The sequence below is a fragment of the Peromyscus californicus genome, unplaced genomic scaffold (genome assembly GCF_007827085.1).
Source record: "Peromyscus californicus insignis strain IS unplaced genomic scaffold, ASM782708v3 Scaffold_7__1_contigs__length_154581171, whole genome shotgun sequence".
NCBI lineage: Eukaryota > Metazoa > Chordata > Mammalia > Rodentia > Cricetidae > Peromyscus > Peromyscus californicus.
Genome location: NW_026294595.1, coordinates 129,330,712 through 129,354,534, shown reverse-complemented (window position 1 = coordinate 129,354,534; position 23,823 = coordinate 129,330,712).

The following is a 23,823-nucleotide window of genomic DNA, read 5'->3' as shown; positions in this document are numbered from 1 at the left end:
CTGGCTCATAAATTGCTGAAAGATTTAGCAATGCCTAATGAATAGGAATGCACTGTCACCGAATTTTTCATGGGTCTTCTACACTTGTGAACTTACTGGAGATGTCCAAGGGTGTCGTGGTTCAATGCTACTGTTTATTACTGAATACTCAGTTAGAGGTTGGGACAGAATAAGCCATAAGTAGTGTTTGTCTATTGCTGTCTTAATAAATCTTAGCACTGGTGAGGGCTCCTTCTCACTCTCATGGCAATGGTACTTTGATTAGAAATACACACACACACACACACACACACACACACACACACACACACACATATATGTTTTATATTTCCTTTTTAGAGTGTAAACTTTATAATGGGAGCAGAGACATTTAAGAATGTTGATTCTCCAGGGCCTAATATAGGGCCTGGCCCTAAAATGGGGAATTAATGTCCAGGGAAAGATGAGTGAATGTGTGATGTGGGAATTATTGGGTTTAAGAACTGAGAAGCCTTCCAAGTTGGCTTTGTCTAATGGTTTAGTTTATATGGAATAGGAAACAGATCCAGAGAATTGAAGGGTTTCTTCGTCACACATTAATTGTGGTGGGGTGAATACTCACACTAATCCTCTTAAATCTCTACTTCTTTATGTTATTGTACTTGTGTTAAAAAGTTTTAGATCAGCAATTTTAATTTAATTAAAATTATTTTCACTTAATTTCATTTAAATTGCACTGATCAGAAATTATAGATGTAGTGGGCAGAACAGTCCTCCAGCACTTGTTCCTATAATATGCTAGTTCCTAGTCTTTTGTTCTTGTTTGTTTGTTTGTTTTGAGACAGGGTCTCATGTGGTATAGGTTGGCCTTGAACTTGTTATGCAGCAAGGCTGGCCTTGCACTCACCTTCCTGTTTCCTCCACCCAAGTGCTGAGATTCTTGAGATGGGCCATGTATCTGACCTTTTGATTTTTTTTGTTCACAAAAAGTTTTTTTCCCCACCTACTTAGAAATACAACGTTTTCTCTAATACGTAAGTAGATCCTGTGTTTAAGGTGATGTTCTGATTTGTTAAAAAGCCAACGTCAGACAACTTGTGTGTCAAACTCAGAATAACGATAATAAAATAATTAATATTGATTGACAGGTCTCTATATGTCAGGCTTTGTGATATTGCCTCACTCAGTCTAGAGCTACTCAGACAGTAGCTCTAGATGCCAGCATTTTACAGAGGAGGGAACTGGAATTTAGAGCGCTCCAGAGTTTGCAACTGGAAAATTCATAAAGCTGGGTTCAAACTCACGCAGGATCCCCGAGACTTTTCTCGTAAACAGTGTCTCATAATCAAAGAGAAGTTCAATGCTTTTCTTTTTAGTCCACAAAAATAAATGTTGTTTTTTTTTTTGCTTAGAACTGACATTTTATATATGTTCATTATTAAAATGTACAAGAGTCAGGGAGAGAGATTGATGTCTAAGAAATTGGATACCCATAACTAACCACAAATCATATAATCATTTGAATGTATTTTCTTCCACATTCACTTTCTATGCAATGCACCACATATGTTCTTAAAAAAGAAAGGGAGAACACTGTACTAGAGGTGGGAATAGTGTAGTATATCGAGAGACTCAGAATTTAGGCTTGGGGATCATTCAAATTCCGTTATGACCTCAGTTTATAAGGTTGAAAATGAGCCAAGTCCTCCTGTTCCAGGTTCCCCATTTATCATTATTTTTATTTATTTATTTTTGGTTTTTTTCAAGACAGGGTTTCTCTGTGAAACAGTCCTGGCTGTTTTGGAACTTGTTCTGTAGACTGGGCTGGCCTCGAACTCACAAAGATCTACCTGCCTCTGCCTCCCAAGTGCTGGGATTAAAGGCGTGTGCTACCACCACCCGGCTTATATTAGCTTTTCTATGTTGTTGCATATATCAACAGTTCATCCATTACATTTTATAGCTGAGTAGTAATCTCTTGCATAGATATTACATTTGTTCATCCATGCACCTATTCACAGAAATTTAGGTCATTTCTAGTTTTTAGCTGTTATAAATAAAGCGCTATTAGTACTCATGTAAGAGACTTTGTATAGATATACACTTTCATTTCTCTTGGGTAAATACATAGGAGTGGAATGGCTGGATTGTATACAAAGTATATACTGGAAACTGCCAATTTTTCAGAGTGATTGCATCATTTTGCACTTCTTCCATCAATATATTGTGTGAGACACTCTTCTAGTATTATCTTGCTAGATGTGCCAAGAGTACAAAGGACTGACTATCATCTACCCAGGTCATTTCTCAGGACTGTGCTTATATGCCGTGAGCAAGTCTGAGTGGTGTGGTATTGTTGTGCTCTGGGATAAAACCCAGGTTTGCTTCAGTGCTTGTTATAAACTGGCAGCTTTTCCAAGCTCAGGGCTCCTCCCCGCTAATGGAATCTAAGGCATGAAGTGAATCCCTCTGGACTGTCCATAACCCCTTCAGCACTCAGAGGGGTTGGATACTGTAGCAGGCCCCAGGCTTAGTAGACCCTGAGATCTTAGCACAGCTGACTCCATCACAGAAGTACCATTTAGGCTGTCAAACTTAGCACATCAACAGCACCACCTGCCAAAACTAAAACCAAGACCTAATCCATCAAAGTCCGTAGTTCTGGGAAGGTCTCTAAATGCACTAACGTTGCTTTTGGCTTCTATAGTTCTGCTTCTGGCTAGTGTTCTTGTAAGTCAACCCAGAATATGGATTTTGTGCTTAAAAGCTCAGCAGTCATCCCAGCACTCGGGAGGCAGAGCCAGGCGGATCTCTGTGAGTTCGAGGCCAGCCTGGGCTACCAAGCGAGTCCCAGGAAAGGCGCAAAGCTACACAGAGAAACCCTGTCTCGAAAAACCAAAAAAAAAAAAAAAAAAAAAAAAGCTCAGCAGTCGGTGCTACAGTGGGATCCTAACACCCAGCCAGCTAATAAAGACTTTCTATTGGCTTAGGCTCACGTCTGAGCAGTCTTCTCTGGTGGGTATCCCACAACAACATGAGAAAACGTGTGGTCCTTGCCTCTCTGAGTCTGATTTATTTTGCTTAACATGATCTCTTGTTCTACCCATTTTCCTACAGAAAATATAATTTTATTCTTTCTTATGGCAGAGTAACCCTCTTTATTTTCTCTATTCATCCGTCTGTTTATGGGCACCTAGGCTGATTGCATGACTTGTCATTTCTGAATAGCACCTCAATAAACATGGGTGTGCACGGATCACTACTACTGGAAGCTGACTCCGATTCCTTCAGGCATTTATATCCAGGAGTGGGCGAGCTGAATCTTATGGGAGTTCTAATTTTAGTTTTATGAGGAATCTTCTTTCTGATTTCCAGAGGGGTGTGCTACTACTTCTCTGTGTAACAGCCCTGGCTGTCCTGAAACGCGCTCTGTAGATCAGGCTGGACTTGAACTCCTGATCCTGCCTCTATATCCCAAGTGCTGGGGTTTTACGTCATTACATCTGGCCGTTGTTTGAGATTTTTTCCCCCCTCCTCCTCGTCTTCTTTGATAACTGTAAATCTGACTGTGGGGGGGTGGGGCGGAGGGGGTGGGGTGGGGTCGGGAGGTCAGGGGGATAGACTCTCAGTGAAGTTTTGGCACACTGATGCCTAAAGATGTTGGAATTCTTTCCCATGCCGTTTGTCCTTCTCTTGAGAATTGTGCAGTTTGCTAGTCCACTTGCTGATTGGATTATTCGCCCCTTTGATTTGAACTTCCTGAATTGCTTATCTATTTTGGATCTTAATCCTTAGTCAAAGGTTTTCTTCCATTCTGAAGACTTCCTTCCTTATTTCCTTCCTGTCTTTCTCTTCTTCTCATTCTCCTCCTTCCTCTTTTTCCTTTTTTGTACGGGATCTTGTACACTCCAAGCTGGACTGAATCTCACCTTCCTGCCTCCACCTCCCAAGCGCTGGGATTACAGGCATGTGCTACCTTACCCTATTAGGCTGTCTTTTCATTCTGGTAATTGCTTCTCGTGGCGTTCTTATTTTTTAAATGTGATCCCCTCTGCCAATTCTTGCTGTTTTCTAAGCTATTGGAGATCTACGCAGAAAGTCATTGCTTGCGTATAGATTCCTCAATGTTTACTTTGAATAGTTTCAAACTTTGAGGTGTTTCATTAAGGCCTTTGATCCATACTGGGCTTGTTTCCTTGCAAGGTGAGATAGGGATGTAGTTTCTGTCTTCTACACGTGGGTATCCAACTTCCTAACATTTCGTTGTCTTTCTCCAGTTTGTGTTTTTAGCACCTTTGTTGAGAATCACATGGTTGTAGCTACACAAATTTGTTTCTGGGTCCTTTATTCTCTTCCACTGGATCCAAGAATTGGGAAGAAGAGATGCTGACAGAGATGTGACTTCTGGAAAGCTGAGGATATGGCTCTCTAGGGCAGAATTCAGGGTTCCGAGGTTATCTAAGCCTCTGGCTGTGAATGTCCTTGGTAGGGGGGTAGTAAATGTCTTGATTATCCTTTTTGTTAATGAAGTTGAGCAGGGGAACTAAAACAAGCTATCTAAATGGTTTTGAAAAATACCTTTGTTGGACTCACATTTTTCCTAGATGAAAATGGTTAGTATGAGTGGAAAAAAATTGGAGAAAAGTTATGGTCACTGGTTGGGAAGCACTGGTGTTCAGCAGCTTTGGCTATGCTGTGCATAGTAACTGAGATGGCTTTGGACTGCATTCTGAATGTCTAAAATACAGCCTACCAATCCTCCCAGAACTTATTTATAGTCTGGGCTGCATCTGAGGTCAATCCTGCAGGCCTTATCCTACTGTTGTGCAAAAGGCTCCCATGTCTTGCTGTACAGAGAATAATAAAGTTTGTGGTGTCATGTGGTGTAAAATTAACAGAGTTAGCTGCAGTCCCTATCAGATTAATCTGGATGGCTTACAGTGTGGTGTAATCATGAGAAAAAGAAGCCAAGATGACATACAATCAAGGGTAGATGCGAGACATGCTGCCATGGGTCCTTACATGCCAGCATATCTTACAGAGTAATCAAGAATGTAGGCACAAGCCTTTCTCCATCTCAGAGTCGTTTGCTGCATCAGCCTTGAGATAATCTCCTTAGGACAAAAGCAGGGTTGCAGGCTGCTTGCCGTGAAACAGACTTCCCATGTTTGGGATGTTCCTCTCCTGTAGTACACATCACCATGGGTGTGGCGTCCATCTGGCCCTCTGTGTTGCTCAGATTGGACTTGGGGGTGTGGTGAGCAGAAGAAATGGATGCAAAAGGCTCTTGTGTCTTGCTGTGCAAGACCTAAAGACCTAAAAGCTACATCTTTCTGTCAGCATCCATAAATAAACAATAGCTAACTTATTAACTTATAGGAAGGGTAAAATTAAAACCCCAGACCTGACACTTATGAGTTCCATCTTCTCCTTGTTAATACTTCATATAATTAGGTTTGTTTGCTTGCTTTGAGACAGGGTCTTATGTAGGCCAAGATGGCCTCAAACTTGCCATACAGCTATTCAAGGATACTTTCTGTTGCTTTATAAGTCACCTTGAGCAAAAATGACTGAGGGAGAAGAAGGTTCATTTCATCTGACAACTTCCAGCTCACAATTGTCACTGACTGAAACCTAGGTGGGAACTCAGACAGGAACCTGGAGGCAGGAACTGAAGCAGAGACTTTGGAGGAAAGTTGCTTACTGGCTTTTCCCCCCGGCTTGTGCTTAACTAGCATTCTTTGGGGGGGAGCAGGGGGTATTGTTTTATTCTGTTTTTTTGATACAGGGTCTTGATATATGATCTTGGTTGGCATAGAACTCACTATGTAGATCAGGCTGGCCTCAAACTCATAGAGATCCACTTGCCTCTGGCTCCCAAGTGCTGGGATTAAAAGCATGCTCCCCTATGCCCAGCCTAGCCAGCATTCTTATACAACCCAGGGCCACCTATCCAGGGATGGCATGGTTCACAGTGACCTGGGCTCTTCTACATCAATTAGCAATCAAGAAAGTACTTCCACAGACTTTTCCACATGATGATCATCTGATGTAGTAGGCAATTTCTTAACTGAGATTTCGTCTTCCAAGTTATATCTAGGCTTGTGTCAAGCCAAACATTACATGGAAAGAGAGCCCAAATTAGAGATCTCCATTGGGTCCCTTTCCTCAGAGCTTGGGGAACCCCACAGAAGAGGGTGAGGAAGAATTGTAGGAGCCAGAGGGGTCAAGGACACCAGGAGAACATGGCCCACAGAATCAGCTAAGCAGGGCTCATAGGGTCTCAGAGACCGAAGCAACAGTCAGGAAGCCTGCATGGGTCTGCAATAGGTCCTCTGCGAATACATTATATTTGTTAGCTTAGTGTTTTGTGGGACTCCTAACAGGGGAGTGGGGGTGTTTCTTGACTCTTGCTCTTGCTCTTGGGACCTTTTTCCTCCTGGTGGGTTGGCTTGTCCATCCTTGATATGAGGGTTTGTGCCTGGTCTTAGGGTAACTTGTTATGCGGTATTTGGTTGATATTCCTGGGAGGCTGCTCTTTTCTAAAGGGAAACAGAGAGGAGTGGATCTGAGGGAGAGGGGAGGTAGTGGGAGGGTGGGAACTGGGAGGAGTGGAGGGAGGGGAAACTGTGATCAGGATATATCATATGAGAGAAGAATAAAAAAAATGGAAGGCAACAGAAAGACAAAGAAAACAGAAAAAAGCTCACTATGACAGTAGCCAAAGCTGATCTTGAATTTCCTGCTTTCTGCTTCCTGATGCTGGGGTACAGGTGTGCTTTATCACACCCTCTTCATGTGGTGCTGAAGTCTGAAGCTGAGGCTTTGTGTGTGCTCGGCAAGCACCCTGCCATCCGAGCTACATTACCTGTCCCTGGCCAATTTTAGAAGACCTGGGCAAGGCATGGTGGCTTGCACCTGTAATCTCACAGTTTGAAGTCAGCTCTGTCTCCCTAGTGTGACTTCCTAGATATGTTTAGTTGAAATATGAGATCCATGTTTTAAAATATTTGTAGGCCCATGGGCAAGATGGCTCAGAGGGTAAGAGTGCTTGCGGCCAAGCCTGACATTCTGAGTTCAATCCCCAGGACTCGTGGAGTGGAAGAAGAGAATCAACCCTAGAAAGTTGTCCTCTCACCTCTACAAGTGTGCTATAGTATACACACACACACACACACACACACACACACACACACACACACACACACAGAGAGAGAGAGAGAGAGAGAGAGAGAGAGAGAGAGAGAGAGAGAGAGAGAAGTAGCTTTTCTAAACTAACTTTTTATATGGCATGAAGTTATAGAATGTAGCTAATTATTCCAGCACCATTTCCTGAAAAAATGAGACTGCACCTTTGACGGTTACAGTCAGCCATGCATTTATGTGTCTATGCTGGACTCTGTTCTGAACCATTGACTTGCCTACCTGAAACCAAACAAATAGACAAAATTGTGGTTTTGGATAAAAGATCCTAGACTCTATAGGCCTGAAAAGATTAAAAATAAATGAGACTTAACTGAGCTCAGGGGACAATTTGCAATGTGAAATAAAAAGCTTAAGTGGTATAGGGAACACAACAATGAATGTATAGGGTTGGGGTTGTAGCTTAGTTTGTAGAATGTGTGTGTAATGTATATGCACAACATGCCTCTGGGCTTGATCTCCAGTACCACAAACAAGCAAACAAACAAACTAGGTATTGAGATGCACACCTGAAATCTCAGCCTAAGAAGGCAGAGGACGAAAAGCTCAAGGTCATTCTCGGTTACATGGGAAGTTAGAGGCCAGCCTGGGCTACATGAAGTCTTGTTTCTAATCAAGTAAGTAAACATATAAAGTTATACTGAAATACTGATAGACACTACATTAAATTTCTATATTAATCTGAATAATTTTGTTTTGTTTTTGGGATATTGTTTGTTTGTTTGTTTTTTGTTTTTGTTTTTTTGAGACAGGGTTTTTCTGTGTAGCCTTAGCTGTCCTGGAACTTGTTCTGTAGACCAGGCTAGCCTCAAACTCAGAGATCAGCCTTCCTCTGCCTCCTAAGTGCTGGGACCAAAGGAGTGTGTCACCACTGCCTGGCTAATTTTGTTTTATGATAATGTTCATTATTGAAGAAAATAGGTTGTCTTGTATTAATTCAAGTTTTTTTCTTGTATCTCTCAGAGTTGATAGTGTTTTTAAAATTTATTTTATTTGTATGTGTATGGATGTATTGCCTGCAAGTATATCTGTGAACCATTTGTATGCCTGGTTCCCATGGAAGCCAAAAGCCAGAAGAGGGCATCAGATCCCCTGGGACTGAAGTTACAGATGGTTGTGAGCCACAATGTGGTTGCTGGGAATTGAACTCAGATCCTCTGGAAGAACAGTCAGTGCTCTTAACCACTGAGCCATCTTTCCAGTCCTGGTAGTTTATTCATATAAATCCTCATACTGCTTAAGTGTATTTTTAATTTCTATCAGAAGGTCTTGTCTTAGTTACTTTCCTATTGCTGTGACAAAACACCATGACCAAGGAAACTTATAAAAGAAAGTGTTTAATTTGGGGCTCATGGTTCCAGAGGGTCAGAGTCCATGACCATCATGGTGAGGAGCATGGAAGCAGGCATGGCACTGGAGCAGCAGTTGAGAGCTTATATCTGATCCACAAACATGAGGCAGTGAGAGAGCATGCTAACTGAGAAGTGAGGCTTTTGAAACCTCAAAGCCCACCCCCAATGACAATGTCTACTCCAACGAGGCCACACCTCCTAATTCTTTCCAAATAGCTCCACCAATCAGGCACCAGGTTATTCAAATAAATGAGACTATGGGGACCACTCATACAAACCACTATTTTCTTACTATATTTTCTGCTATACACAAAACTTGTGTGGTTGGGGTTTTCTGGGGTTTTTTTTTGTGGTTTTTGTTTGTTTGTTTTTGTTTTTTGTTTTTTTGAGATAGGGTCTTTTTACATAGCCTTGGATATTCTAGAACACACCATGTAGACCAGGTTAGCCTCAAACTCATAGAGACTCCTACTGCCTCTGTCTCTGGAATGCTGGGATTAAAAGTTATACCACTATGCCTGGCCAAAACCCATGTATTTTTAAATAATCATTTCATAACTGGATCTTCAATATTTTGTTTATTTTAAAAATAACATTTATTTACTTTGTGTGTGTGTGTGTATCTGCCCAAGGTTGATGTCAAGAATCACCATTGATTACCTTTCTATATTATTCACTGAGGCAGGGTCTCTCAGTCAAACTCAGAGCTATGGATAAGGCTAGTCTTTCTAGCCAGCTTGCTTTGGGAATTGCATTACTACCCTCTCAGGCTGAGATTATGGGTGGGCCACCTTGCCGGCCAGAATTTTTGAGGGTTCTGGAGATCATGCCTGTGTCAGAAGCACTTCAGCTGAGCTGTCTCCCCAGCCCTTCCCTTCTGTCTTTACAGTGTCTCACCAGACAGCTCAGGCTCTTGTCGGACTTTCAATCCTCCCGCCTTAGCCTTACAAGTGCTGGTATGACCGCTGCACACCTCCACACCCAGCATAACTCTGACTTTTTTGAAAACTGTCTCTAGAGCTAACTTTGGAGAAACTGTGAGAAGGACCAGGAATAATTTGCAAAGAACGGTAGCGAGATGAGCACACCCTACGAGAAGCCGGAAAGAACTGTAGAGCTGTGATAATCCTAGCCGTATGGCACTTAAATGAACTAGAATAGGTCCAGAAAATTGTAAAATCTAAAGATGATCTCAATAATATGAGGACTGTTCCACATAACAAACACAGGAATGCTCGGGCTGCAGAGGGCGTAAGGATGAAAAAGGAACACAACTCCAATCTACAAAGAAGGTTGAGCTCCATACAGTTGGTAACACAAAGTAAAAAGCTTCAGTGACATATGGGGCATAAAATTAAGGAACTATAAAAATTTTAAAGAAAGAGGAAAAAATGTCTTGGACAGGTTTGCCAAGCCTTCAATGTTAGCCCTTGCTCTGTGTAAGCAGAATTTGTCAGCTCGCCTTGTGCAATTTCAACTGGGATTAGGTCAGTGTGGGAGCCATGGAGGCTGGCTCACCACACTGCTAAATCGTCTCATTAGAGATGCCTCAGAGATCCTGGTGGGACTATCCCAGGAGTCCTCTCTGGATGTTTTGCTTTCCAGGAAACTCATTCTGCTTAGGGCCCTGAATCTGGGCAGTCCAGTCCCGCAGGGCCATTTAAGAAGGGGTATGAATGTTTCTGATTCATTACTATTAGGATCGTTCTCATGAACTCTTCTGGTGTCTAAATGGCTCATGAGCTGCTCAGTGGGTCTGTGTGAACTGCTCTCCTGGAACATGAGAACTGCTGGTGCTGAATGACTTGATGAAAGAGAGGGGTCCAGCAGTCACAAGGCTGAGTAGGGTGAGGTTACCTGAATCCTGAGAAAGTACGTACATGACAAGTCCCACCAGTCAGAGCAGCCACTGAGGCAGCTCGTCTTTTCCTGAATGTTTTTGAAGGGTCTCCTGAGCATCTTCTGCATTGCTATCACTTCAGAGCTTGACAGACATTCCTGGGTACTTGGAATCAAAGCTTGATCTCTTGGGCTCCTGCATGCACACTGTGCATATACACACACTCAGGCACACACATATACACATAAAATAAATAATAAAAAAATCATAAGTCTAAATGTCTCTGCTTATTTTCCAGGTCCTTTACCTTCTATTCTGCTTTGTTACTGGATTCATTTCCCACAGATCTACATACGGACTGCCCGTTTACTGCCTGTAGACACGTCCTGTTGATTCCAACTCAGGGGCAGATGTACTTCGTGTTCCTACAGAGGGGCAAAGACAAGACTTGGGACAACAGGTTATTTCCCCACGGCTCCTTCAAGCCTCGCCATCTGCTTGAAGGTTATCCCACATTCTCTACCTCTTAGGACTTGCTCAGTCGCTGGCAGGGAGTGGGAAGGAAAAGATACAAAGGAAAGAAGGAAGGGCTGGGAGACGGCTCTGTGGGTGAAGCAGTTGCTGCCCGACTGTGAGAATCTGAGTTAGACTCTCCAGCAAAGCCAGTGTGGTTGCCGGGACCTGCAATCCCAGTGATCTTACAGCGAGATGGGAGGCGGAGACACGAGACCCATGGAAGCTCATGGGCCAGCTCCTTGCTATATACAGGGGATGGCAAAGAGACCCTGTCTCAAACGGGTGGAAGGTGAGGACCAGCATTGAAGTTGTCCTCTGGCCTCAAATGCATGCCATGGCAAGTGTGCATTGTATTGATACATACAAATGCACACACACACACACACACACACACACACACACACACACCATACAAATACATATATAATACATACACAAATATTTTTTAAAAGACAGAAAAGAACAAATAACCTCCCTCCCCTCAAATAACAACCCCAAACAAACTCACAATAGAGAAGAGCTTTGGGAGTTGCAAAGCCAGAGCAAGAGAAAGAAAGGTTGGTGGCCTGCCCGCTGTCACTGCAGGTTCATGGCCTGGGTCAGCGGCAGCACACTAGCAGACTTTCTGTAGTGCCGTATAATCCGTATGGTTCCATCCCAAACCGAAGTTAGTGTTTTCTGCCAGGCGTCCAGTGCTTCACGCTGTCTCCCCATGTTAGCCTGGGGCGCTTTGCTCCTGCTTCCTGGGTCCCTCTCCACAGTTCTACGATATCCTGTGTGCGTTAGTCACTATTCTCATCGCCGGGACTAAAGAGCTCAGGGAGGGAGGGCTTCTCTTGGGTCACATGGTGAAGCCACGGCCACAGGAGCTTGAGGAGGTCAGCCCCATTGTGTCCACAGAAAGCAGAGAGGTTTACCTTAGCCTCTTTCCTCTTTGTAGCCAGTGGAGGACAGCAGCCTGTGGGCTGCTGCCACCTGCATTTAGTGAGGCCTCTCACCTCAGGTGACCCAATCTACACACTCGTTACAGGCATGACCAGAGGCTTGTCTCCTAGGACATTCTAGAGCCTGTCAAGTTGACAGTCAACATTAACCGTCATACTGCGGTTACTTAACATTTTTAAAAAATGTTATTGTGTGTGTGTATTACACGATGGGGGCCACGTGCTACAATGTATGTAGAGGTTAGGGGACAATTTTGTGGAGTCATTTCTCTCCGCCTTACATCAGTGGTCAGGCTTGTGCCACAGCGCCTTTACGTGCTGAGCCATCTCACTGGCCCTGTGCTGTTCTGGCTTCTAACTTGGTCTCTTATAATGAAAACATCCATTTATAAACCTAATTCCCCCTTACACAGAGTTTCATGGGGTAAAGTTCAGGCTTACTTGTCTTATATTCTTTGTACCTTTTACAGGAAAGAAAATTTTGTGTGCATTAGAGATAAACAATTGCCAAATGTCTAGGTTGAAAATTTTTGGGGGGAAAATGCTATGAACACCTTTAGTCCCAGCACTCAGGAGGCAGAACGAGGCCAGCCTGGCCTAGAGAGTAAGTTCCAAGATAGCCAAGGCTACACAGAGAAACCCTGTCTTGAAAAACAAAAAACAAACCAACAAAGCCGGGCGGTGGTGGCACACGCCTTTAATCCCAGCACTCGGGAGGCAGAGCCAGGCGGATCTCTGTGAGTTTGAGGCCAGCCTGGTCTCCAAAGCGAGTTCCAGGAAAGGCGCAAAGCTACACAGAGAAACCCTGTCTCGAAAAACCAAAAGAAGAAAAAAAAAGATTTGGGAGATAGGAACTGTATTTTATGCATCTCTTCTTTGTATTGTGAATGTGTAAGAGACAGGAGCAGTTTGTGCATGCCAATGGTTGTGGTTCTGTTCCTCACACCATCTGTGCCAACCTCGCCCTCCCTGGTGAAAACCTCAGAATAGAAGATTTACTAAGTGTTCAGCAGACTGTTGTTCACAGTAAATAATGCCAATGAGCCTGTGAACGGGAAACTGCAAACAAACACTGTGATTAAACCCCTGTCCAGGGGCTGTGCTAGGATTTCATTTAAATAAGATTCAAAGAGGCTTGGGATCTGGAAGAACTGGATTCGAATCTTTGGTCTGCAAGACACTAGCTATCAGACCTTTGCTATGGTTTTTAAATTTAAAATGGGTATTTGGGAAACTGAGGCAGGAGGATTGTGACCAGGGCTGGCCTTGGCTACACATGAAGAACCTGTTTCAAAAGAAGAAGAGAAAAGATAATCATTATGAGGATTGAATATGTGACTATACATGTAAGGTGTCCCTCTACTCTGTGTTCTCTTCAGATCCTGTAAATTCTCTGCCTTTATAAAAAGATGCCTTAAGGCTGGCAGGATGGTTCAGTGAGTAAAGGTGTGCGGTGGTTTGAATAGGAATGGCCCCCATAGGCTCATGTATTTGAATACTTGATCTGTAGGGAGTGACACTCTTAGAAGGTATGACCTTGTTGGAGGAAGTGTGTCACTCAGGGCAGGCTTTGGGGTTTCAGAAGTTCAAGCCAGCCCAGTGTCTCACTCTCTCTCCCGGCTGCCTGACGATCTGGATGTAGAACTCTCAGCTCCTTCTCCAGCACCACGTCTGCTGGTATATTACCATGCTTCCTGCCATGATGGCAATGGACTAAACCTCTGAACCTATAAGTCAGCCCCAATGAAATGCCTTCCTTAATGAGAGTTGCTGTGGTCACGGTGTCTGTTTAGCTGTCGACTGCCCTTTCCCACCCCGGCAGAGGCAGCCGCTCTCCTGGACTCCTTCCCAAATAAATCTGTTTCTTAAAAGAGTTTTGGGTGAAGATCTTTTCACCTGCACAGGACGGAAGAACCTTGCTGAGATGTTCCCTTAAGGGAGACTGAGCAGAAAAAAGTAACAGCTTTTCACAGGAGCTGGAGGAGAGTGCTACACTTCTGCAGGGGTTTCCCCTTCAGCAGAGTGAAGCAGAAGAAGCAACATCTTGGGTTGGAGAGAAGAATCAGAGCTCTGCTGGGAAGCCAAAGCTCATCTGTAGTGACTCTCTCTAGGAGAGGAGCAGGATTGTTATATCCTGTGGGGAGACCATCCCCCACCGCTCCCCAGCTTCAGGTATAGCCTGACTTCCCTACAAGTCAGGATACCTTTCCCTTCAGAGCTGTAACACTCTCAGTCTCTTCACAGCAACAGAAACCCTAACAAGACAAAATGCTTGCTGTTAAGCCATGATCTGAGTTCGTCCCCAGGACCAACACAGTGGAGAAAGCATGCATCTCCTATCCCACACAAAATAAATATAACAATCTTTATCGGTGCCTTAGCATCATATATGGTGCACAATAAGGCTCAGCAAAAGTTGGGTCTTATTCCTAGGTTCTGTTCTTTCTGAAGAGTCATTTGGGTCACTTCTTTCTGTACAATGTTTAGTAGGATTACGTGGCATTGTCTAATTGAACGTAAGGTTTGGCTTCCTGATCTTATGTGACCCATTCCTTAGGAGCTTGGAGTTTTTGTCTAGCTACATTAGACATGTAACATGGACGTGTTTGGAGCCTGTGAACCCACATGTGGCTACGGCTCCGTAATGAAAATTGATGAGCTGATGACGCCGCTTTGCCTCAGTGGGACTGGCTGGAGGTAATGAGCAAGGGGGATGTTTTTCAAGCCTCTCTTTTGAGGGGGACGTGGTGGTGAGGGAGCAGTAAATCCAGGAGGCACACCAAGCAGCCTTGGTGGGCAGCTCCCAGGATCATGTTCTGCTGTGGTCTCTCTCTCTAATTTGAGGGTCTGTGGTAGTTTTTCTCCTTAACAATGCTGAAACCTTCCATGCTAGCAATGCCCACTCTTCTAAGGAATTTCCAGTTCTTTCCAGAATCATTAGGGAAGTCCTGAACATATTTTTCCAAAACAAAGTTAACGTTAATGAACTTAAAGCTGTAAGAAATATATGCCATGGTGCCATTTCCAGCAAAGCCTGGTTGATTAGGCTGTTTCAGACAAACCTCTTGCTGAGGACAATGAGAAAAGCTGGACAAATTATAGTTTTTAAACAGCAAGTCTAAGGCAAGGAGGAGCTACCAAATCAGTGAAGATCGCTAGTTCAAGATCTGGAAGACAAGCAAGGCCAAGAAAGATGAGGCTAGTGTCTGGGGACCCTTTACCCTGAAGGTAATTTGACAGTTATAAACCCACAAAGAGCTCTGGGCATGTCCTAGCCAGACCAACAAGGCAGATGGATACCCCCAGAAAGCAGCTGAGAAGATGAAGGACCATGCAAATGTCCAGGCATCCATAGCCCCCTGGGGGCTGGCTCCACCCTGTGAATTGGGACAGCTGCAGTAAAGCAGCTCTCACAAGCTCAGCTTTGAATTTCTCAGTAAACAAATAAAGAGGTTGCCCAGTTGTCAACCTCTTTATGTGGCAGAAACACAAGTTCTCTCTGGGGACAGATTCCATGATCTAGAATTTCATATCACCTACAGAGCTCAGTAGGTTCTTTGGAAGATGTCAAGAGTGTGTGTGGTTCTAAAATTGATATGGAAATTCGAAGAACACTGAGCAACCAAAACAGCACCGAAGAATATCGATTCTGAGTTCAAGATGTATCACTGCACAAGTTAGTATACTAACACAAGGTTCATAGTTAGGCGTACATATGCAGTTGAATGATTACGAACCGGCTGCCACATCAGTGCCATGGGGGAAAGAAAGCTTATTTAATAATCTATGCTGTAGGGAGGATCTGTGGTTGGTATGTAAAATGAATAGAAAATTTCTTAATAATAAAAAACAATCTGCTGCAACAAATGGATGCCCTGTGCTTCCCCATATGCAAAACTCAATTCAAGATGGATGGCAGCCCCCAAATGTTTAAAATGTCTACAGGAGATAGTGGCAAAAGGTTTTATCTGGGAAAAAGTTGGTGATCATGAAGAGAAGAAAGAGTTCCACAGGGTGTTTCAGGCTTTGGGGAGGACACTGCTCCCACCTTTAAATTTTGCAAGTGTGTTTCATGGATGTGTGTGTGTGTGTGTGTGTGTGTGTGTGTGTGTGTGTGTGTGTGTGTATGTGTATGAAAATATACTCCAGTCATTTTTCCAACTGCAGCTTCATCATAGTCCCACATATGTTTTTAACAATATTTGCAAGAATTATCTCAATAAACATTAGAGAGATTTAATATCTACCCAGACCTACAATATAAACTAACATGAACTTTCTTTTTGCTTTTGCTAAAATTATATGTATATGTATGTCTCTGTCTGGAAGTAGAAGGGGAACTGGGTCCCCTTTTTTCTGTGGATGCTGGGAACTGAACTCAGGTTGTCTGGAAGAGTAGCAAATGCTCTTAACCACCAAGGCTTCACTCCAGCTCATCATGAGATTCCTTTGCAGTGAGGTTCAGGGAGAATATTAGAGAGTTGTCTGAGGATGAGAAAATCCCAACTATTTAAGCCATTTTCTTTGAGGCATCATGGTTAGTTTGGGGTTTGAAAAGTTCTACCAGTGCCCCAAATGTGAGAAAGGGGGTTAGAAAGGCTGTTGTTGGTGTTGCTGTTTGTGATAGTTCTCCTCACTCACAGTAACTGACCTTTTAAATGTCTATTCAATATCGTAGATATTTTGAATCATCCATGAGGTGCTTCCCTCGAGGGAATGTCATGAGACTATCTTCTATATGGACCTAGAAAAATCTATGTTCAAATCCCCTTCCTACCACTTCCTGGCTCCGGGACTTCAACTCCCCTATTTCCTTTGTCTCGCCCACTTCCCCTGTTTACCCCAGAAGCTAGTTGTGGCGAATAATGTCTAAAAAGAGTCGCTTCTGGCTAACTCCCTCTCAAGGGCACATGTGCCCCCAGTGTACTTGCTAAGGATAACTCAGTCTCTATTAAACTGTGTGAATTTGAAATCACCAGCTCTATCTTTGCCTCTGAAATTTCCCCGATACCCTTTATTATTGCTCTGCTTCTAATTGGGCACCAAATAAATATTCCCAAGATTTATTGATTGTTAATATCAGGACAATGTTTCTCATTATATGATCTTATAATCTCCTCCACTTTTCTGAAATGACAGGAGACTTTATTTGCTGCAGGAAAATTCTATTTTCATTGTTAAATTTATGATTAAGTTGGAGCTAAACAATAACATAAAAAATGAAACAATCTATTTTCTTCCCAAAGAAAGAACTTCTTAATGATTTATATTTTTTTTATAGAAAGGAAAAATTTTATTCAAAGTACAGAAAAAGTAAATCCGGGGCATAGATTTAGACATTTTAATTCCCATTCTTCCTTCTATTCAAGTTCTTATTAGTAGGAACAATGTAACTTGTGGTCAATAAACAAAGAGAATTATAGCAAGGAAGATGGAGCCTGATAAGCAAGAGCCTCTGTCATCTGGGTAAGAGGAAACAGCTTGGGACAATTTGTAAGCAATACCTAGGAGGGCTGGGGATGGAGCTCAGCTGCTAGAAGTCTTGGCTGGGCTGTACAGAGCCCTGGGTTCAGTCCCCACATTGCATAAACCCGGGCACAGTGGCATGAGCCTGTTGTCTCTGGTCTTCTGATTTCTTCTGCTTACCACAGATGGCAGTTACTATAGCTAGGCTCCTTCTTTTGTTTTTTAATTATTTATTTATTTTTATTTTATATGCATTGGTGTTTTGCCTGCATGTATGTCTGTGTGAGGGTGTTGGGTTCCCTGGAATGGGAGGTACAGACAGTTGTGAGGGGCCGTATGAGTGCTTGGAATTGAACCTGGGTCCTCTGGAAGAGCAGTCAGTGCTCTTAATCTCTGAGCCATCTCTCCAGCCCTTATTTTTTTTGTTTTTTTTTTTTTTTTTTTGGTTTTTCGAGACAGGGTTTCTCTGTGTAGCTTTGCGCCTTTCCTGGTACTCGTTTTGGAGACCAGGCTGGCCTCGAACTCACAGAGATCCGCCTGGCTCTGCCTCCCGAGTGCTGGGATTAAAGGCGTGCGCCACCACCGCCCGGCAGCCCTTATTTTTTAAATTGTTTTTGTGTGCATATGTATGGCATTTGTGTGCACACACATGGGTATGCATATGTATGGCATTTGTGTGCACACACATGGGTATGCATATGTATGGCATATGTGTGCACACACATGGTGTGCACATGTATGGAGGCCAAAGGTCCGTATTGGTCTCTTTCTTAATCATGCTCCATCATATTTTTTGAGACAAGATCTTACAAACCCGGAGCTTGTCGATTTGGTTACACCGGCTGGCCAGCAAGCCCCCAGGACCCTGTCTCTGCCTCCCCAGGGCTGGGACTACCAGCACCTGACTGTTACTCAGGTGCTGGGACTTGACTCAGGTCCTCTTTCTTGCACTGAAAGCAATTGACTGAGACATCTTCTTAGCCCCCTGCTAAGTTCCTTAGTACATGATCTTATTTCTCTGCCATTAGTCACTATAGTTATCTCCGTGTTACAAACAGGAGAACGGCTCAAAGAGATTAAGTAGTTAAACGTTACACTCCAAACGGATCCTAAATGTTATTAGATAATATATTTCAAGTCTCTTTTCTTTTCGTTATAGTTGTATCACACCATTGGTACCATCTTTGAAGATATCTTTTTTCCAGTCTGGTTCTGCTACTCACCATTTTAGATATGACTTCTACTTTGGAGCCATAAATTAATTCTGTAGGCATAGGTTATATTGATTCTCTGATCTGTTGATAAAAGATGTTGTAAAACCAGATACACTGAACCTGATAGAAGTGAAAGTGGGGAATAGGAGCCGGGCGGTGGTGGAACACGCCTTCAACCCCAGCACTCGGGAGGCAGAGCCAGGCGGATCTCTGTGAGTTCGAGGCCAGCCTGGGCTACAGAGTGAGTTCCAGGAAAGGCACAAAGCTACACAGAGAAACCCTGTCTCGAAGAACCAAAAAAAAAAAAAAAAAAAAAAAAAAAAAAAAAAAAAAAAGAATTCACCTGAAAGTGGGGAATAGTCTTGAACTCATTGTCACAGGGACAACTTTCTGAACAGAACACCGAAAGGACAGGCACTAAGATCAACAATTAATAAATAGGACCTCATGAAACTGAAAATATCCACCCCGTCTATGATCTACTGGAGGATGTGAAGGGGCCTGACCTGCAAATCCAAAGCTCCATGATCTCTATGACACAGGACAACAACAGAATATCCAAGAAGAGTCCTAGTGAGGGCCCAGCATCGATGGTGTAGTAGAAACCAGAGGCCTGGAACCAGACCAATAACTCTTTGTAGTGAATACTTGCAACTAAAGATATATGGACAAAGGGGTTTACTGGGTGACTCACTGTGTCACACTGCAGCTTCCATGATGAGATTTTAATTTCCCCCACTTTTTCTCTTAAATTTTGTTTTATTTTAGGGAGTGGTGCAGGGGTGGAGGGCAGATGCAAAGGGATGGGGAAATGAATGAGATCAAGATACATGATACACATAGAATAAATAAAAAGAAAGGAAAAAATGGGGTACAGATCTAAACAGAGAATTCTCAATAGAGGAATCTCAAATAGCTGAGAAACATGTAAATGTTCAACATCCTTAGCCATCAGGGAAATGCAAGTCAAAACTACTTTGAGATTCCATCTTACACCTATCAGAATGTCTAAGATCAATAATACAAGTGACAGCTCATGTTGGTGAGGATGTGGAGCAAGGGGAACACTCCTCCATTGCTGGTGGGAGTGCAAACTTGTACAGTAACTATGGAAATCAATATGGTGGTTCCTCAGAAAATTGGGAATCAATCTACCTCAAGACCCAGCTATACCACTTTCAGGCATATACCCAATGGACACTCCATCCTACCACAAGAGCACTTGATCAACTAATGTTCATTTTGGCTTTATTCATAATAGCTAGAAACTGGAAACAACCTAGATGTCCCTCAACCAAAAAATGGATAAAGAAAATGTGGTACATCTATGCAATGGAGTATTATTCATCTGTTTAACACAATGACATCATGAAATTTGCAGGCAAATGGATAGAACTAAAAATAATTATCCTGAGTAAAGTAACCCAGACCCAGAAAGACAAACATGATGGGTGCCTTGTCCAGTTGTTATCAAAGAGGCTTCCTCTGGGAAGCAGATGCAGAGAACCACAGTCAGATATTATCAGAGAAAGAGTCTAAACTGGGTTCCTCCTCTTGGAGCTCAGGGAATCCCATGGAAGAGGAAGCAGAAAGGTCGCAGGAGTCAGAGGGGTTGGAGGACACCAGAATACTGCCCACTGAATCAACTAAGCAGGGCTCACAGAGACTGAAGAGGCAAGCATGGGACCTGCAGGGGTCTGCACCAGGTCCTCTGTGTGTATGTTGTGGCTGTTAGCTTAGTGTTTTTGTGGGACTCCTAACTGTGGGAGTGGTGTGTCTCCGACTCTTTTGCCTGCCCTCGGGACTCTTTTCCTCCTGCTGGGTTGCCTCGTCCAGCCTTGGTGTGAGGGCTTTTGCCTTGACTTACTGTATTTTTTTTGTCATGTTGGATTGTCTCTTGGAGGCCTGCTCTTTTCTGAAGGGAGATGGATGGGGAGTAGTTCCAGGGGAAAGGGAAAATGGGGTTGGGGGAGCTGGGAAGAATGGAGGGAGGGGAAACTGTGGTGAGGGTGTATTGTATGAGAGAAGAATCTATTTTCAATATTAATAAAAATAGATGTTGAAGTGGTAAGGGCAAGCACATGCCCTTAATATGAACTTTTGTCCAGGTTCTGGAGGGTGTGCTTCATCCGACTCTCACCAGCCACAGCAATCAAGGAAACACAGGTTATTTGATGTGGTTGGCTTTAGTTCACTTTGGTTCATTTCTATAGTTCACATTTCTCTAGATGTTCATAAATAGTGGCTGGATTTTAGAATATTGATCAGAATGCAAATTACTTACCAGGCTACAGTTTTTTAAGGTGTGAAAACATGGCTGTTTTCACTTGTCTCTACCTTGAAGGTTACTAACAGCAAATCTACAACCTCATTGGTAAAACCTTTAAGAACCCTGGGGATGAAATTCTAAAGAGCAAACTAGGAAAACTGTGCCCCTTTGGAGTGACTCACGGCTCTCAAATGGCCTTTCTCTAAACTGCATCCCAACGCCCGTTCAGTGCTGTTTGGCTTGTCCAGGTCTGAGCTTGTGGGGAGCTTCAGACACAGTAGCGTCCATTTTCTTCCAGACTTATAACCACCTCTTGGCCTCTTCATCTCTAGCTTCCTCTAAGTATTTTTTTCCTCTGGTTCTGGCTTTCCTAAAACAGTGTTATCATTCTTTTAGATAAACTAAACAAAACCCCTTAAAATAACCAGTTCCTTTTGAATTTCTCTTTTCTTCCCCTCAAGGATCCCATTATAACCTTAGTAGGAAATAGTCTTTTTGTCCCATGAATTTTTAACTACTTTATTTATGCTTTATTTATATTATTTGTCTTGTTTTCTTTGGTTTGCTATTTATCTGTGTTTATTTTCTGTTTATTAGAGGCTGGGTCCCTGGGGGACAAGAGTCATTATGCATTCTATTTTGTTTAGTGTTTTGCATATGGGAAATGCTGAGTGTTTGCTGAGTGAATGAACAGTCAATTAAATAAGTGGAGTGATGAGTGTCCAGTGATAGGCAACAGCTTGCTCTCATTGTCTGGTTAGAGTCTCAGGGATTTTGCTAGTGGACTATTAATAGTTTGAAAGCCAAGGAAAAGAAAGAAAGAAAGAAAGAAAGAAAGAAAGAAAGAAAGAAAGAAAGAAAGAAAGGAAGAAAGAATGAAAGACAAAGGAAGGAAGGAAGGAAGGAAGGAAGGAAGGAAGAAAGAAAGAAAGAAAGAAAGAAAGAAAGAAAGAAAGAAAGGAAGGAAGGAAGGAAGAAAGAAAGGAAAACTGACTGTAGTGGAAACAGCTATGCCATAATTTGTTTTACATGTTTTTCCCAAGAGATCCAGTAATTATATGATTTTAGATGATAATCAGACATATCTCGCACACGCTTCTGATACCAGAATGTGTATATAAATAAGCTCCATTGTTTCAGAATGGCCACAGTGACTGTGCAGCAGTTCACTGACAGGGACAGAGTTTGGACTGGTGTGTGAGTGGTTACCTTACTCTAGCTGTGTGGTGCTTTTGTTTGAGAGTTCATTACAACAACAATACCAATAACAAACGGAGGTCCAGTGAGATGACACAACAGGTAACAGCACTTGATGCGGGCGGCCATGGTAGCTCATGCTTTGAATCTCAGCACTCAGGAGGCAGAGGCAGGCGGATTTTGATGAGTTAAAGGCGTCCTTGGTTCATATAGCCATAGCAAATTCCAGGCCGTGCTAGGGCTACACAATGAGACCTATTTTTTTTTTTTTTTTTTTGCCGAGACAGGGTTTCTCTGTGTAGCTTTGCGCCATTCCTGGATCTCGCTCTGTAGCCCAGGCTGGCCTCGAACTCACAGAGATCCACCTGGCTCTGCCTTCCGAGTGCTGGGATTAAAGGCGTGCGCCACCCCGGCCCGGCTGTTGTTTTTAAAGCACTTGCTGTGCAAAGCCTGACAACTTGAATTCCATCCTTGGTGGAAGGAGGGAAGCAGCTCCTGAGAGTTGTCCTCTGTCCTCCACACACGCCCACATTCACACTCACATAGAAAAGACCTTCTGAGCCATCCTTTCTAAATCTAACCCCTTATAGAGAAACTGAGACCCAGACAAGAGGCAGTTTGCTCATGCCATACATGTGGCAAAGCAGGGACCAGACTGCAGATCTTAGATTTCTAGTCTTTTCTTCTCTCACTCCAACACACTGACTTCATCTTATCGTGTTTTATCGTCTTCTGTCCCTTGTTACAGCCCCAGGTGGCCATAAGTTCTCCTCAGGCCGTAGTCATTAGGAAGGGTGTCAGCGAACAGAACACAGCTTTCCCTTTTGTTCTCTTTACAAATCAATCTAACCAAGCAGTTGTTTTTAGAGAAAAGGCAGACCCCACTCTTGAGTGTTATTGGATAAAAAAAGGTTTGCCTTTAATGTTTCTTTATTAGCTCTGTAAAAACATTTAATAAATGGAGAATGTATTTCATTAAAGTGTACTATATAAAGCTCAGGGATAGATTTGTAACATCTTTGTGTCTTCTCTAAGAACTAATGCAAATGTCAGGCAGACAATGTTGCCATTGTCTCTTCTGGGGTGACATGGTTTAGCCAACAATATTTTTCTTAAGAACCTTCTGTGTTGCCTAAAATGCTTACTTTTATTTTAACTATCTGAGACCAAGTTGCTTGTTAAAATGCACAAATACTCAAATAATATCACAACCCTAGAAGAATAAAAATAGATATAAGGACAGTAAAGAGAGATAGAAGAAGAAAGTGGAAGTTTCTGTTACAACTTGCAACCAGTGACAATCAGAAGATGTCACGACAATACTGACCAGAGTCAGTACATTTACTGGAGAGTTCAGTTAGATCTTAGAAATCTAGAATATACTGTGAATGTCAAGTGACCCTCCCAGGTTCATGTGCTCGGGCACTTTGTCCCCGCTGTTGTGGGAGGTTGTGGAGCATTTCAGAGGTGAGTCTAGCTAACTAAAGTGGGTTGCTGAGAACAGGCCTTGGGTGAAAGCCTGCCCTGTCTGAAGCTCATTTCTGTTCTTCCGTGACTTCCCCACCAAGACGGACTGTGTTCCCTGAAACTGTGAGCCAGGGCACTTCTGCCATGTGTCCTGTCATGGCAGTGAGAACAGAACCAACATCCTGTCACGGCATTGAGAACAGAACCAACATCCTGTCACGGCATTGAGAACAGAACCAACATCCTGTCACGGCAGTGAGAACAGCACCAATATGCTGTCATGGTAGTGAGAACAGCACCAACATCCTGTCATGGCAGTGAGAACAGCACCAACATCCTGTCACGGCAGTGAGAACAGCACCAATATGCTGTCATG